This window comes from Peromyscus maniculatus, chromosome 22 (assembly GCF_049852395.1).
Source record: "Peromyscus maniculatus bairdii isolate BWxNUB_F1_BW_parent chromosome 22, HU_Pman_BW_mat_3.1, whole genome shotgun sequence".
NCBI classification, from domain to species: domain Eukaryota; kingdom Metazoa; phylum Chordata; class Mammalia; order Rodentia; family Cricetidae; genus Peromyscus; species Peromyscus maniculatus.
This window is the reverse complement of record NC_134873.1, coordinates 800,205-818,008: the sequence shown is the minus strand read 5'-3', so window position 1 is coordinate 818,008 and position 17,804 is coordinate 800,205. Positions and strand designations below refer to the sequence as shown.

Below are 17,804 nucleotides of genomic sequence, written 5' to 3'. Positions count from 1 at the left end.
CCTAACACCTTCTGAAAACATTGATATAGACATGATAATTCATAAGACGTGAAAAATGACAGTTATCCAATAGCAAGGGAAAAAATTTCCTGTGCAGGTTCACCACAACATGAGATAGGTCTCAGATAGACACACCCTTAGGAAGGTTGAGAACTAGAGGGTGAAATGCTTGTGTGTTTCCAGAAATGAGGGTATCAAGGTGGTGAAGAACATTTTATTTATTTATTTATTTTTTTGTTTTTTTTGTTTGTTTTTATGTTTTGGTTTTTTCGAGACAGGGTTTCTTTGTGTAGCTTTGTGACTTTTCCTGGAAATCGCTTGCTAGTCCAGGCTGGCTCGAACTCACAGAGATCTGCCTGGCTCTTCCTTCCGAGTGCTGGGATTAAAGGCTTGGGCCACCACTGCCCAGTGGTGAAGGACATTTTAAAATCTTGGTTTCTCTCTCTGACACTATTTGCAATACTGCAGACATGGCGATGCAGAGGCATCATTCCTCTCACAAGCAAATATGTTACTTTTCATATTAGGTGCAATTATCAGTTAATAAATTTTTTTCTTTGTAATTGTCAGTTATTACCTTTTCCAGTGATGACAGGTTGATTTCAGTCTTCATCTTTTTCAAATTGCAGATGTTAGTAAAGTAAAATAGTTGTGTTTTGCTTTTCTGTAATAGAAATTTAGAGGTTTCACTTTCTTTGTTTTTTTCTGAATTTAATTCTTTTTTGTGTGTGTGTGTCCACACAAATTAAAACTCCTTTATTCCTGAAAGGTTCAGTGTATTGAATCATAAAATGTAGAAACTCTTACTTAAACCTGAAATATCTCAAAATATGCTCATCTATTTACAAATTACTACTTTGTCATCAAGTACTAACCTGTATTTATGCTAGCCAAGTATAAGAGAACATCATGAACTGAGAAACTTGACCTTGCCCTGTGGCTGAGACTACACTGAATTCCCAGTGTTTCAAAATTTCTGATCTTATGTGAGATGATTATTAATTTTAATTGACCTCCTTTCATCAGTGTTTCTCTATCCTGGTGGGGATTCCAAGGTGTGTATTATTTTTCATTTGTAAATAAACACTGATTTAATCACTAATGTGTGTTCTCCATATCATAGTACCCATGAAACAGCTTTTGTCCATTGATTCACATTCAGAAGTCATTAATATGCAACTTATGATTCACTCTAAGGCTCCAGGATACAATTAAACCAGTTTCCTTACCTCCAGCAGCTCACAGTGATAAAGTCGCTTTAATATGAATAGATCAATATCTAATTAAAACCCACCACTATTTTAAATGTTCAAATGTGGCACAGAGAATGTAAGGGTCTATTATTTTAAAACACAAAACAAAAATTCCAGACATTAAAATGTTACTATATGGTAATTGAATCTTCGCTTCTAGAACTGCTGGCTAATTGGGGAATACAAACCTATTATGTAACTAAAGGAAGACTTTTCCACATACTCCTAGGGAATCAAAGAAAAAAACATGCTATAATCTCTTCATAATGAACAATTTGGATGAACAGATTACAAGTGGCTAAATTTCCACAAGTTCCTGCTAGTGTAAATAAGAAGCAAAGACAGAAAAGAGGAGATGCTCTCACATGTGATCCTGAAGTAGGAGTGTCCATAGGAAGATAAAAGCTGCCTGCACTTATGCCAAAGGTAAAGGCACCTGGGCAATTCCTAGAAACTGAAATCACTGGACCTATTAAAATGTATTCAGGTGTATTAACACAGTCATGTTTTAAAATCACTCTAAGGTATATTTGTATCTGCAAACCATCCTTGGTCAAACATGAAGCATGTATTATGTGAGGACTGTTCTCAATCTTCCACTCACTGTGTTTCCAGTCCATTCCTTTATTGGGCCACCACTATCTGCAAGGACTTATTACTCACTTACAATTTATAGAAATGACAATTCACACCAACAGAATGTTTTTCTCTGGCCAAATTTCCATGCAAAACTGTGATAGGTAAACTATTGCTGCATTTTAACAAAATTCATATGAAAATGAATTTCACAAAGGATCACTTTACCGTAACAACATACGTAGTGTCTTCTTTCCCTGGTGTGGATGCAGGGCCGTCAGGTTTTTCAGAGACCCTTCAGAATAAAAACATGCTATAATGAGTTGGTTTGGTCCTTTGATCAACTCTGTTGAAAGATTGGTTACCTGTATATTAAGTGACATTTTTGCATTTATGTAATGCAACCTTGACCTGTGTTTTATGGAGTTTTTTTTTCTGGTTGCTTTTGGGAGTTTCAACTTAATCTATAAAACATTCAGTTAAGACTTACTTCTATTTAAAAATAAAAGTTAAAACAGTCGATGGCTTGGGAGATAGCTCAGTCAATAAGAGTGTTTGCTGCCCACACACAACAGCCGGAGTTTGAATCTTCAGCAACCACATAAAAGTCTTGGCATGGACGTATGCACTTGTAACCCCAGTACTGTGGGTGGGATTTACAGGGTATCATTTGGGCTTGGTGGCTGCTAGCTGCTCCAGGTTAAGTCACAGATCTTATGTCAAGTAGATAAGCTAGAGAATGACACAAAACACTGATATCCTCCTCTTCCCTTCATGACTGCACAGACACATGCATCACATGCAACATCCACATATTCAGACACACTAGAGGGAGGATGGTGGTTTTTGCACACACTTTGTTCTGATGGTTGCAGTAACTGATGGCTTTGTGTTTGTGTGCTCAAAGCACCTAGTGCTCCTATTTCATTCTTCTTCCTCTACCCCTAAGGCACCATGACCCCTTTCTTGTCAAGAAACTTTTTAGGCAGTTCCTTGAGTCTCATGCTCTCTCCCAAGAAGTTGGTTTGGTAGAACACGAAATATACCCTATCTCTAAGCATCAAGCTGCCAACAATCGCAGAAGTCACTGCATTTGGGGTGCTTTGAAGTTGTTTTTTCACCACCACCACCACCACCACCACCACCACACAGGCATGCACACAGGGACAAGGAAGAGGGCTTCTTCCACATCCTTTGCTTTAATGGCTGCTGTAAGTATATTTTACAGTTGCACATGTATATGACCAGTTCAATTATTACTCCTGGTTCATCCCTCCTCTCCTGAACCTCTAGCACACAGTCTCTTCTCTGTTCTCCCAAGAGATGGACATGGTGGAACAGGAAAGCAACCCTTGTCTTTACTCTCTCCAGCCAACATATTTTTGACAGTCTATAGATGGCATTGTATTTGTTGTTGTTGTAGTTACCTGTTTTCTAGTAGACACCAAACCATCACCAAATATTGCCTTGTAATGTTAAGTCACAGCCTGTTCTAAAACTCATGGGAGGGGAGCACCGTCTCTCCATCTCCTTTCTTTACTGGCTATGGCTAAGCTCTAGGTGCCTGGGGTTTGTAGTTGGTGAATGCTGATGCAATAGCTGTGTTTTTCTTGCTTCTATGTTGGGCTTCATTCAGTTGTGGGAAACTTCTCTACAGAACCATGTTCAAAGGCTACTGCTGATAGGAACCCAGCAAAGCCCAAAAACTTGAGTCTCAGTTCTTTATACTCATTGTGGATAACTGTCTCTAACAATGATAGCTGTTTCAGGAGTGTGGGTGAACAGACTCACATCTGACCAACACAGCATGAAGACATTTCAGACAGGACAGGAAAAAAAAAATAAAAGAATAGGGCCGGGCCTTGGTGGCACACGCCTTTAATCCCAGCACTCGGGAGGCAGAGCCAGGCGGATCTCTGTGAGTTCGAGGCCAGCCTGGGCTACCAAGTGAGCTCCAGGAAAGGCGCAAAGCTACACAGAGAAACCCTGTCTCAAAAAATCAAAAAAAAAAGAATAGGATCTGGTAATAGAATTTCATTGTCATGATTTCCCAAAAGCCATTTAAAGCAGAATGAGTGATCAAAGAGTCAACATGATTTTCAAAAACTATGCTGAACATAGCATTTTAAAGGAAAACATATAAGAAACAATAAAAATACTGGAATGTTTACCAATTTCACACAGAATTCTACCTACTCTGAAGACACAATTTTTTATTCAAATATGTTTACAATATTTTAAAACTATATTCCCCAAGATGGGCTTGAACTTGGTAATCCTCCCAGTAGGCAGGATTGCAGGTCAGTGTCACTGCCTACCTTACTCTTTATTTCACATTTTAGCATTGCTAAAATCTCTGCCATGATATTTTATGACTATAATAGGCAATATTTTTAACTTTGCCACTATACAAAATAAAAGGTTATCATGCAGTCCACTGTGCCTTACATAAAATGATATATGATACAATCCACAGGCCCATGGCAATTCTACAGGTCACATGTATCTATGTAAATTTTAGCTCTTAAAACTATGAAAGGCAAACAAGATGAAAATAGCAGTAACAAAAATCTAAATCCTCAGTCATTGATACTTTGATTTTTTTCACTTCTCAATGCCCAAAAGTAATATTTCTATATTTGCTGCCAACAGGCACACAGCCTAGTCCTCAGACAATAGACATAGTGTCCCTGATAATCCAGACACCAAATGGTAGCAAAGCAAGCCATAGTGCTTTGCCTTGAACCCCCAATGTGTCCAACACATCAAAATTGAGCAAATATCTCTATAAGGAGATAACCCACTGTATCATAGCTCCCTTGCTTTGATTTTCATAAAGCTTTAAGCCAAAAGAAAAGCAGGATTCAAATGAGCATGGGTCTTTGTATTCACTATTTAAATGTATAGAATGTAAGGAAAGCTGACTGGGCAGATAAACATAAACATTTTAAGAATGAGAGGGTCTTGAGAGATAGTAGAATGTGTATGCTGTATAGGAGATGTCTAAGTTCCATGTGGGGAATAAATGGATTGACAGAATGGATAAATACAGTTGGAAAGTTCAGTGTTTTAAAAGAATGTGTTTGTTAAGCAAAGCATATTTTGAAAATATAATTTATTGTTCTATTATTTGTATAAAGTTCACATTTTGAAGACTAAGTAACCACTCAGAACTACAGAGATTACCAAGAAGCATACGGGCTATGGAAAAATCTACTGTTGAGTGTCCCTGGTTCCCCTTTAGAACATAGTGTGAAATAAGAAATAGAAAACAAGGGCTGGGGATGATTGGAAGAGCTCAGTTGGTAAAGTTCTTGCCAGGCAAGCCTGAGGGCCTGAGTTCAGAACTCCCAACACCTTGAAAATCTAGTGCTGGGGATGTGGATACAGGAGGATCCCCAAAGCTTGTTTGCCTGCAAGTTAAGCTGAATCAGTATACTGCAAGACAATAAATCACACCTAGTAGGGATTTGAGTGAGAGAACCTGCCTCAAAAAATGAGGAGTAGGGACCACAAGGTGGTTCATCAGGTGGTGGGACCTGCCAGCAGACCTGATGGCCTGAGTTCAACCCCCAGAACCCACAATATGGCAGAATACAACTCTCAAATATAGCTTTCTTCTGACCTTCACATACTTAACTGCAGGTGTATGGGATATATGTGCACACACACATACCACTCTGTTAATGAGATGAAAAGCAACTGAGGAAGATAATGTCAACCTATAGCCTTCACATATGTACCAACACACATACAACATGTACTCAAAGGAGTGGGGGTCAGAGTCATAGTTCCAACTGAAAATTTCCTTATATGATCCCTCAGCAAACAGGGATCCCACTAATGTAAGATTTCTTAGTGATTCTTTGGGGGGGGGCTTAAAGTTGACATTTTATGTAAAAATTTATCTCATGTTACAGTTTTCTGTGTTGTATATAACATAGTATTAAAAAATATCCGTTATGGGCTGGAGAGACGGCTTTGTGTTTACAAACTCTAGTTTTGCTTGTAGAGGACCTGGGTTTGATTTCTATCACTGACAACTGTCCGTAACTCCCGTTCCAGGGAATCCAACACGTTCTTTTGCACGTGGTGCATTGGAATTACATGCAGGCAAAACACTCATATACATAAATCTAAAAAAAATTAAGTATACACATAAAAATAAAATGTATGTAGTTTCATTAGCTAAATCACTTTAAAGCACCCAATAAAGTGCTCTAAAAGAGACAATGTAAAAGGATTTGTAAACTAACTGAAGTTCTTTGTTTTGCTTCTCTTAAAAAAGGCCTAGGAGCTGCCCTTCCAAGTTGGGCAGGTCCCAGATGCCTGGAAGGCTAAAGCAGGCACAAACCCCACTGGGCTCAGTGAAAGAAGAGCCTAAGCATGACCTCTCCCCTCCCTCAGGTTACAGTCCTGGAAGGTGTGTTTCTCCTTAGTTGCCTTGACTGTCACCAACAGTTCCTGTCCCTCCTGTCCCTCTCCCCTCTCCAGGTCCCATTACCTGCTCCTTGTGTCCTGGCCATTCACGAGGGGAAATTTGCTTCGTCGTTTGCGACAACAGCACCCATGACCCAGGCATGAGGGCCACAGGCAGGTGTACCAGCGAGCCCGCTTTGGGGCTTGAATACTAAGGGCATCTGGGTCAATGTCTTCCTGCATGTTCAGCCCTAAGGCTGTGCAGGCCCTCCCTGCCTCCCCCCCCCCGCCCCGCCCTTTTACCCACCCGCACCCTCACAAACCCTACAGTAAAAAATAGAACACTGGTAGAATACAAATTTAAAACACTGGTAAATTTTCGCCACTGACACACGGGACCGTCCTGCAAGCGCAGATCCTTGGTTCAGTGTGAGCCAAACTCGGCTTTACCCTTAGCAACACAGCTACCCTGGCATTGTGATGCGCTGTGAGCACACAATGGTGCTCAGCAGTTGTGAACCCCGTGCACGTGCTCTGCGCATGCCCATGTCAGACTCCAGTGACGAAAGCCTACCATGCTCAGAGCATGTGCAAAGCACTGTCAATTGGAATTTTGGAGTAGAGCTACCTGCAGAGCTTCCAAGGCAAAACACTGGGGGAGTTGGTTGGTGGGTCAGGTCCTTATAGTCCTGCAGCCATGAGAAAATACCTCCCTAAGACTGGCCTGATGGAGATAGAAAAAAATCCATCAGGATTGGGCCAAACCAGATCCAAAAAGACAAATACTGGTTTTGATTTTTTTTTCTTTTAAAAGTTCTGATATGAGAACTACAATCTGAATAACCACAGAGGTTTGGTACTTGGTAAGGGAGAAGAAGGGAGTAGAGTATCTCTCAAGGAAGGGAATAGTCTATAGTGTTATGAAAATATAAGTGAACACTAGATTAGGAAGGTTTAATTAGAGGAAGATGGGAGAGAAGGATAAAGGAGGGAATATGAGCAGGGACAATCAACACTGCAGACCCTTTGAAAAACTATATGGGAACTGACTACCCCAGAAGCTTCCTATACATAAGTGAAAGGAATCTAAACGGGCTCAAAACATAATAGGTTTGACAAGGCTCCAATTAGACATCTTATGCCGCTATCTTAAACCTCCTGTGCCAGGAACAATGTACAGCCTGTTGAGTCCTTAACCAAAGGGACCCACAGAACCCTCCAAATAGCACAGGGTATTTCCAAGTCTGTTGGTGTCTCTGCACAACCTGATGTTAAGGTCTTGTTTCTGAAGGTAACACTTCTGTCATTGAACATGGAGAAATTCAGCTGACGTCTAACTAGATTCTTCACCTACTAACCAGAGTTCCTGGTACTGGAAGGCAGTCTGTACTGGAGAGAAAGGTAATCCTCAATATCTCTCAGCTACAAACCCTGTGACCCACAACAGCACCCACATGGAGCTCACAACCATCTGTAAATGCAGTTCTAGGGAATCCACCATCCTCTTGTATCTTCACAGGCAGCAGACATACATACAATGTACAATATGCATGCAGGCAAACATAGTACACATGAAATAAATATAATCTTTAAATAATAATGTAATGCACTTATCTAGTAAGTTCACTCTATTAAAGTATACAATCCAGTAGGGTTTTCTTAGTATGTTCTTAAAAGTATGCATTCATCACCCTGTTTGATTTTAAAATATTTTTGTCATTGGAGAAGAAACCATTTATTCACTAGTAGTTACTCTTCACTCCTCCAGACTCTACCCCCTATCAGCTACCAATCTAACTTTCTGCTTCAGGTTTCTCACTCTGGGTGTTTAATAGAAATCAAACCAGCTAATAGGGAACTATCCCATTCTTCTGTCATTTTGCTTCTTTCACTGAGTTTAATGTCTGTGATGTTTATTCATGTTATAGGATGTAGCAGTACTCTACCCCTTTTCAGGGCTAGATACTTGACCATTGTATTAACACAGCACCCTTTGTTTACCCATTCATCAAGCAGTAGTTATCTGGGGTTTCTACCTTTTCTCTATTATAAATGCTGTGCATACTCTGGTGCTAGTGGCTGCATCATTGTATAGCTATACTTCCAGCAGTTATGTAGCAGGTTCCTGTACCTTGGTTCCTCCACTCTCTCTTATGAGCCCCAGCACCTGTACATGCTAGACAAGTGCACTACCCCTAACCTCGATCCTCAGCATGCAACATGTACACTTCAAAGTTTCCTTTTTTCCCATTATTTAACAGTGATTACATGTTGAAGAGACAAATTAAATGAAAGCAAAATGCTAGCAAAATTAATTTCACTTGCTTAGTTTTACATTTAAGGTAATTTGTAAAGGTATTCAAAATTCAGAATATGCAGCCAGAAGTGGTGATACATTTCCTATAATCCTAGCATTCAGTGGGTGGATGCAGGAGCATCTGTCCAAGGCCATCTTCACTTAAATGAGACCAGCCAGGGACACATGAGATCCTGCCCTAAAAAACAAAATAATAACAAAAAAAAAAACAAACAAAAACAAAAAACCCACAAATTAACCCACCAATGAGCATATAGTTGACTTTGTATCTCTAATAATTAGAGGTGGCATGCAGTTTTGTAGTATAGAGAATGCTTAAGATTCCAGCTTAGAGAGATGTTGAGACCATGGTTGGAGGAAGCACAGAAACAAATAGCCAAACTAGTGGAAATGCATGAACGGAGAACCAATGGTGGAGGAACCCCCATGGAACTGGACCAGGCCCTCTGGATAAGTGAGACAGTTGATTAGCTTGATCTGTTTGGGAGGGCCCCAGGCAGTAGAGCCAGGACCTGTCCTTGGTGCATGGGTTGACTTTTTGGAGCCTGGGGCCTATGCTGAGGCACTTTGCTCATCCTTGGTGTAAGGGGAGGAGGGGACTGGACCTGCCTTGGCTGAGTCTGCCAGGCTGGGCTGACTCACCAGGGGAGACCTTGCCTTGGAGGAGGTGGGAGTGTGGAGTCAATTGGGAGGGGAGGACTGAGAGGTGGGAGGAGGGAAGATGGGGGAATCCGTGGCTGATATGTGAAATTAAGTTAATTATAAAATAAAAATACTATAAAAACGATTCACGCTTACTCTGAGTCACAACAGAACCCACCCTACTTTTAACCACCCCCTGCCATTTATCTATCCAGAGGCTGCTTTTTGCCTCTGCTTGGCTTCAAACTGGGGGTGAGAGTATAATGAGATGTCTGAAAGGCCCACCCTATGCAAAAAGTAAATCAGGCAAAGAATTTGTATGTGTGGCAAGCCTATTTTCTGAGGCCCTCACACTGTCTCCCCACCCTCTCACAACCCTTTCCAGGAAAAGATCAAACATCACCATGTATAGCTTCTCAGTGAGTATTTAGTTTGGCGATCTGTATTATCTTGGACATTTTTGATGGATTCACCACAACAATCCCCCATGGTTGGGCATGTTTACACAAACCTGGCAGACCTAGACACTTCTGCCTAGCCAGTTCCAGGTCAAAATAGCCATTTCCGGGTCAAGGCGTCTCCCGTGACCAGGATCCTGTGACTTTTCATGGTTGCATAAGAGCACACAATGCCCATGCATGGAGTAGTTACATTGACCTGAGTACGCACATGAGCCACCCAGCCTTTATGAGCCTACGCCATATTCCCAGCTCCTCCTCCTCCTCCTCCTCCTCCTCCTCCTCCTCCTCCTCCTCTTCTTCTTTTCTCCACACAGGTGTCTCTTCCACAAGCCTGAGCACTTGTCTGTCCCTTTTATCTTAATAAAAGTCTTGTTAGTGGATTCTGTCGTGTTTAGTGACATTTCCTTGCAGGGTAGGAGCGCTGCAAAATAACTAACATCTGGTGCTGAAACCCGGGACTGCTTCACACAAACCAGGGACTCTGCTCTGTTCATGACAGACCACTCTCTATTTTGCCTGGCCGCACTAAACTACATCCAACACTGCTTCTCTGATTGGAGAGCCCCCCTCTTTTTGGCCAGTGTAAATGGTTTCCTGAATCTGTAAGAATGACTGTGAGCATCCAGCAGCTCACTAAGTATTCTTGAAACCGGGTGAACCCCTGGCCATGGTCTTTATTGGCTACAGTGGGCCCCCTATCACAGGCCTAAATTTCTAGCCATCTCCCATGTCTGCAGCCTGAGATATTCCTCACAGTGGGACCACCGCCACTGGGTGCGTCCTGGGGACCGCATGAAGGAGACATGTTCTTCCGGCTTGATGAAGCGGTAGATGCTGTCCAGATTCCTGGGGAATCCTTGCCTCACGTGGTGGTACCCCACTTCTCTGGCTGACCAGCCAATTAGCGGCCTGTGCCTGGTATCCGTCCTTGGCTTTGGGGACACCTGGGGCCTTGGCTCTGGATCACGTTTGTTTTTTTTATTTTATTTTTTTTTATTTTCCTGTCTCTCTGCTGCAGACATGGCAAACAAGGCTTTCAACCCTATAAGTCCTTCCTCTCCATTAGGCTGTCTTCTTGAAGCTTTAAAACCTCTCAGGTTAATGCCTTACACAAAGATTCCTAAGCTGATCCGTCTCTGTACTAAGAAATGGCCCAAATATACTTTAAAAAACAAGAAAAAGTGGCCGCCGAGCAGCTCCTTAGATCCTGATATTTTGTTTGTTTGTTTGTTTTTGTTTTTTCGAGACAGGGTTTCTCTGTGTAGCTTTGTGCCTTTTCCTGGAACTCACTTGGTAGTCCAGGCTGACCTCGAACTCACAGAGATCCGCCTGCCTCTGCCTCCCGAGTGCTGGGATTAAAGGCGTGCGCCACCACCGCCCAGCTAGATCCTGATATTTTAAGGGAGTTATCTAATTTCTGTCAGGAAGCAGACAAATGGAAAGAGTTGCTTTCTTCTTTCTCAATGCTAAACCGTCTTTTCTGGATTCCTTCTCTCCTGCTCATATATTCCTAGCTATGCCTAAAACGGTAAGAGCACCACAAAATAACTAACAATTTTTGTTCTCTATTTAATTTCAAGGGCCACAATGAAAAATGGAGAGTGGCGCCCCGGAAGGAGGCAAAAGGCCATATAGGAATTCAAGTTTACAACCCAGACCCAACACCCTGGTTCCATCCCAGATTTTCCCACAAGCCCTGTTTCTGTTTCTGGAAGAACTGACACTGTGGTCCTTTTCCATCTTCTACTTGCCTTTGGGTGGAAAAGGTGACCTGGGTGTGATGGGCTTGGCGAGGTCAAGAGGACCAATGGGCACTGAGTTCAGTGTGTGGTCCAGAGGGACATTCCCAGGCCCTCTCACTAAGACTGGGGAGCAGCAGTTGTCCACAAAGATGGGGAGGGCAGGACTGGAGGACTGTCACCCTGTGCTGGGGAGTCAGGCCTTTGGGGGACATCATGCCCTGGGCTACAGGGACACAGGGATCATGTTCCTGTTGTTCTCTTTGGCTATCAGGGTTTTGCCTCTGGATTAGGCTTTTGAGGGCTGAGAAAAGCTACATTGTTTTTAAGCCTTGTATAAACACAAACCCCCAGGACATCTTCCTGTTTACTACTGCATGCCCCTTAAAACTCACAGTAGAGTCCAGAGACCTAAGCAGCACATTCAGGAGTCCTTCCATTCTTACTGCACACCCAGCTGTCTTGGAGGCTGATTATAAGCAGTCTGATTTCTTTTAGGGCTTCCCAGGATCCAGAGTAGAAAAGGTCAATCCTTGTCTCTCCTGCCAGACCAGATCCTAGAGTTGGTGGTGGGTAGCATCCCAGATTTTGGTCTGGGTACATTACTGGAGTTGGAGGTGAGTAGAAGACAGGCCCAGCTCTCTCTTGAGATATCAACTGCAGCCATCATTCCTGGCTACTCCTCTGTCTTTCCAGAGACTGATTTTTGGGCTGAGAGAGAAGAGCAGGTCTCCTGAGGCAGGGCAATTCTGGTATAAAGGACCTCCCAGTGAGGTTCCTGTTCCTCACAGGGAGTAGGGAAACAAATGAGAGCCAGGTAGGGAGTCATCCTCAGTCATCATAGGGGTGCAGGAAGAGAGGACTTAGGCTAAGGCCAGGTTTCTATCACACAGCCTTCTCTTCTACCAAAATAAAACAAACACCAACAAGCACCTGCAGACACATGCCCTGTGTGATGAGGGGATCTGAGAGTCAGGACTTTCTTTGTTTCCTTTTACTACCTAACTTGAAGAGATCTTAGGGGTGCCAGGCAGTGGTGGTGTACACCTTTAATCCCAGCACAAGGGAGGCAGAGCCAGTCAGATTTCTGTGAGTTCCAGGCCAGCCTGGACTACACAGCAAAAGTCAGGACAGGCACCAAAACTACATGGAGAAACCCTGTCTTGAAAAACAAAACAAACAAACAAACAAAACAACAACAAAAATCAAAAGAAAAAAAAAAGACTTAGTGGGTCTAACCAGAAAGCAAGCTACATAATATCTGAGCCTGGAGCTTTGCAAAAATGAGGGAGTTGGCCTAGGATATATCAGTTTGACATGCTCCTCCCTAACTACCCCTCACCACACACACAGAGAAGTACAATATTAGTGCATTGACCCTCTCTGTTGGTTTTCTCCTAGGGATCCAGAGGTGAAAGGGGTGACTAGGATCACAAAGGAGAAAAGTTAATGGCAAATCTGTCCAAGTGATGTGCTGCAATAGAAGTGGGAGCTCCCCCACCTGTGGATTGAGGGATAGTCATCATAAAAATGGCTGACCAAATGTATCCACAGCCAGTTCCAAGTGGCATTTCAAAACAGTCACAGTATTTGTTGTTCTTTCACAGGGTTTCCCTGGATTTCCTGGAATGCTGGGGCAGAAAGTAAGTGTCTAGAAGTAGAGATGACAGACTTAGGTCCACCAAACAGCAAATGGAGCCTCCTTTTGGTCCTTCAGGCAGAATCATTGATTTTAACTAGAAATTAAAGTTTAAGTGGAAACTATTTAATGCTATCCATTTCAAATCCATAGGAGGAAAAATATTCTAATGAAAGTGATTTTTTGAATAATATTAAGATTGTCTTACCTTTGAGGCCACCATTAATGAACAAGAAATTTAAGGAATATCATGTGATAACATATCCATTTTGAAATTGACAAAATTTTTTTTAGAAGTAATATCAGGAACAAATTTATTTTTTCTTTTTATTTATTATTCTTTCATACAACTCATACCAACATAATTTTCCCTCCCTCCATTCCCACTCTCGTGCTCCTATACCTCTGTTCTTCCCACTTCCTCACCACATCCCCCTTTTCTCCCAGATCTGTTACTCCTCTGTTTCCCTTCAGAAAATAGAAGGCTACTCAGGTATATCAACCAAACATTTCATAACAAATGCAATAAGACTAGGCGCAAGCCCTAAAGTTCAGGCTAGACAAGGCAACTGAGTAGGAGGAAAGGGGGCCCCAAAACAGTTGAAAGAATCAGGCACACTAACATGCACACTGTTAGGAGTTCCACAAAAGTGCCCAAGCCAAAAACTCATAGCATATATGCAGAGGACTTAGCAGAGATCCATGCAGGCTTTGCGATTGCTGCTTCAGTTTCTGTGAACCACTATGACTCCTCCTTAGTTGATTTTGTGGGCCATGTTCTCCTGGTGTCCTTGACCCTCTCGTTCCTGGGATCCTTTCTCTACCTGTTCTTCAGGGTTCCATGAGCTCTGCCTAATGATTTGGCATGGAAATCTGCATCTGCATCCATCAGCTGCTGGAAAAAGCCACTCCGATGATGAGTGGGATAGGCACTGACCTATGAGTATAGCAGAATATTGTGAGGAAGAATTTCACATTTTTGTTCTATTCGAGGTCTCTGAGTGACCCAGCTTCTGGTTCCAGGTCATGCCTGCCTGAAGACCAGACAAACACCCCCTGTCCAACCCTAGGCCATACCTGCCAGAAGACCAGGTGGGCCAGCTGCCTGTGGATCTCCCTCTGTAATTAATTTTGAACTCTAATTTGATAATCTCTTATATAAATTGCTACAATACTACAAAAGGTACAGCACATATTCCAGTAGAAACACAATAAAAACATAAAATATTTTATTATATGCCAGGAAAAGCAAAGGAAACAATGGTGGCTGTGTCCTGACTGTTTTTTTTTTAAATCAACTTGACACAAGTTAGAGATACATATGACCGGGGAATCCATGACTGAGAAAATCCCTCCCAAGTCTGGCCTGTAGTAAAGCATATAAGACATTTCTTTAATTAGTGATTAATGTGCACAAGGTTATGCAGGTTTCTGTGAATGTTTGAAGCTGACTATGCTAAGAGCATGTCCAACAGGAGAGCTTCCTCCTCCTATTAGTTCAACACCACATTGGTTTGTTTTCTCTAGCCTTTTATGAATGCTTGAGGAAAAGAACAGGAACCTTCTTACCTTCCTTCAACCTGTAGGATATCTGAGAACAATTTCAACTTAGCTTTAACCTTTGCCTCTCTGTTTGTTTACAATTGAGACATTTTTTCTCTGTGGGACAATCCTGGCTGTTCTGGAATTTGTTTTGTAGACCAGGCTGGCCTTGAACACACAGACATCCACCTGCCTCTGCCTCCCAAGTGCTGAGATTGAAGGTGTGTGACACTAAGGCTTCATGCACCTTAGCCTCTTTAGGACTTTCTGTAACAGAATAAAGAAAAGATCCCCTCTCCTAAGCTTCATGAGCGTGCTTTGAATTGAGAGTAAGATTTTGAGAGGGAGCTGCCTCATCCCTGGTAGAGAATTCCTCATTCTATTTAGCCTTGTGGGCAGTGAGGAAGTAATTAATCATATCCTCATCTAATACTCTATTTTTTATTTTCTATTCTTTTGAACTTTTGTTGATTCTTTGTGGATTTCATTTCATACATTCAGAGCCTACATTTTTCCACATCTCCTCACATCTGCCCTCTGCTTTTGCAAACTCCCTCACAAATCATAACCAAATTTAAAATTAAAAAACAAAACAAAACAAAACAAAAAACCCAAACAAACAAAACAAAGAAACAAGACAAAACAAAAGCAAAATCAGCCAAAAAAGAAAAATCTGGTGGAAGTTGCAGTGTGGTCCTTTGAGGCACAGTTTACCCTTTAGTCCATTTATGTTTACTTGCAAGTGTTCATTGCCATGAGTCATTGTTCTAGCTCCAGGCCAATGGTTTCTGCTACACCATGGATAATGAGGCTCAGTGGGGCTCCTCATGTATATACTGTTATCCTGTGTCGTGGAGATCCTGCTATTTTGGGTCTCTATGTTCATCCTCTTCACATGCTCCAACAGTTCATAAATGATTTGGATGTCGGGTTGGGTTAACTCATAGCCCTGATTCTGGGCCTGGATGGTAGCTGGGCTAATCAGTTCTCTAGCTTTCCCTCATCATCTCTACCTGGAAGAGCTACCCAGCACTGTCTTGCCTAGCTCACCAAAGGCACCTGTAGCAAGGAGCAGGGCCAGTTCTCCTGTTCAAGGCCCTGACACTGAAGTCTCCCTCATTCATTTTGCCAGGGCCAGCTCTATTTTTTTTTTGGCCAGGGCAAGGTGCAGGGCCCTGTTTCCTGATTGCTGTAGGGGGCATGAAAAGGGGTGCTGGGTCCACACTCATGCTCTTATGCACTCAGGACTGGGTTACCTGTGACCTCAATAACATGGTCATCTCTAGTGTGCTGCCCAAGTGGAGTGGAGGTCCCACTCCCCTGTGTGCTATTTCTGGTGTAGGGAAGGGCTAGTTTTCTCACTCTTGCATTCCCAGGGCCAGCTCTCTCACCTGCCATTGGTAGCAAGGGACAAAGGGGAAGGACATCTTTCCCTTCCCCATGCCAACACATGGAAGATGGGGGTGGGGAAGAGGCCAGCTCTGTTGCTCCCATATCTTAGGCCTGACTCACCTGCATTTACAACAGAGGCAGCTCTATTGTGCTTCACAGATGGGAAGCAGAAGCTGCTTTGTCAAATTCCACATCTGGTGAGGGTTTAGCCAACCTATCGTACACTTGTGATCTCAGTGCCATTACACTCACCTGTCACAGGTAGTAATGGATGAAGGAGGGAGGACATCTTTCCCTCACCATGGCTGATTGGGGAGCAAGGTGGAGTCTCCTGTTCTCATGCCTTCAGTGTCAGCCTACCTGACAACTGAGTCAGCTGTAGTCTGCTTCTCAGGTGAGGTATATGCCTAGAGTGAGTTGTGGGGCCATCTTTCCCAAGTCTAGCAGCAAGCTCTCCCTTTCATAAGGCCAGCTTACCTGCTACAGTATTCAGCAAGGGGCAGGGCCAGCCATCCCAGTGCCAGTGAAAAGTGGGACTGACTCGGTACAAACTATTTCCAATGACCCCCTTGCTAACACAGGCCATAGACATCACCGCAGATCCCAGCTGTAACAGTACTATGAACCCAGACATGATCCTTGGCAGCAGCTTGGGCCCAGGCAACATCACAACTCCAGTGGCAGAACAGGCCACTCAAATTGGTGGCTGACTCGGTCACAGCAATGGCTCCTGGGCACTACCATCTACAGAGCCCTTTGTGGCAACTAGATTCACAGACACCACTACAGACCCCAGCCTGAACATGGACATGGACTTAGACATGACCCTACACAGAGGTCCATGCTAGGACATGTCCTTGGATCTAGGTAGCAGCACCAACCACCCAGATCAGCATGGCCTGGGCATACCATGGTCCTCAGACACCAACATGTTCTGAGGTAGCAGATCATACCCTATGGCACTCAGTGATAATTATACTTTCATTGATTTGTGAGCTATCATGTTGACTTTATTTTCAGTTTGACTATTCTTTACTGGTTTTGTTTAGTTAAATTCTGTAATTATTATTTCATTCAACTGTTTCTTTTGTTCTGTCTTTAATAAATCATTTATTTGTATCTCTAATGTCCTTGATCATATCTCTACCTAATATTAGGAACTCCTTGGCTTATGTTTCATCTAAATTGCCTTTCTTGGGGCATATTACAATACAGTTTCTCGCTTCAAGAGGAGGCATATTGTCTTAGTTTTTCATGTTTGTGTATGTTCCCAGTGGTCTGGACAACTAGGGTTTTGAATTGTTTATTAGATGAGATATCTGTTCTCATCTTTGATGTATGGTATTCCTATCATGAGTTACTCTTGCCCCAGTCTGGTGGCAGACACTGGTTCTCTGAGAGGAAAAAGTTCTGTGGAACAATGGATAGCCCCATGGAATAGAGATGGATTTGAATCCTTACCTGGGACCAAACTGTATTTGGTGACACTAGGCCCCTAGTACACAGTGGTTCTATGGATCAGTGGGAAGTAATAAATATATGGATATTGGATAGAAGGAATGGGATAAAAGTGGGGGAAAGAGTGTGATGTTCATTTGTTTCCTGGTTTGAGGTAAGGTCTTCTTCAGTGGTACCAGCTGGCCAAGAACTCACTTTGTAGACCAGCCTAGCCTTGAACTCAGAGATCTGCCTCACTCTGCCTTGAAGTGCAGGGATGAAATGAAGTTTAAATGTCTATGACACAACGTTTAGCTCTCTTTTTGAGTTTTTACTTAGTTTAGTTTTTATATTTGGGATAATAATGCTCTGTCAGATGTACGTCTG

The 17,804-nt window shown here is 42.7% G+C and overlaps 1 protein-coding gene and 2 long non-coding RNA genes across 5 annotated transcripts in view; 1 reads left to right on the top strand and 2 right to left on the bottom strand.

Moving 5' to 3' along the window:
* Positions 1-17,804, bottom strand: part of LOC143270293 (uncharacterized) — a 539,180-nt gene that overhangs the window by 12,913 nt on the left and 508,463 nt on the right. The window lies entirely within an intron of this gene.
* Positions 426-7,115, bottom strand: LOC143270146 (uncharacterized). Its single transcript, XR_013047118.1, has 3 exons — positions 6,334-7,115; positions 2,058-2,124; positions 426-664 (listed from the first exon to the last, which is right to left on the bottom strand). It is a non-coding gene; the product is annotated as an uncharacterized LOC143270146 (long non-coding RNA).
* On the top strand, positions 6,765-17,106 carry LOC143270140 (uncharacterized). 3 transcript variants are annotated; one of them, XR_013047108.1, is made up of 5 exons: positions 6,765-6,892; positions 7,540-7,649; positions 11,906-12,024; positions 12,809-13,050; positions 14,040-17,106. It is a non-coding gene; the product is annotated as an uncharacterized LOC143270140 (long non-coding RNA). The 3 variants fall into 3 exon arrangements; XR_013047110.1 differs by lacking the exon at positions 6,765-6,892 and adding an exon at positions 6,923-7,111; XR_013047109.1 differs by lacking the exon at positions 11,906-12,024.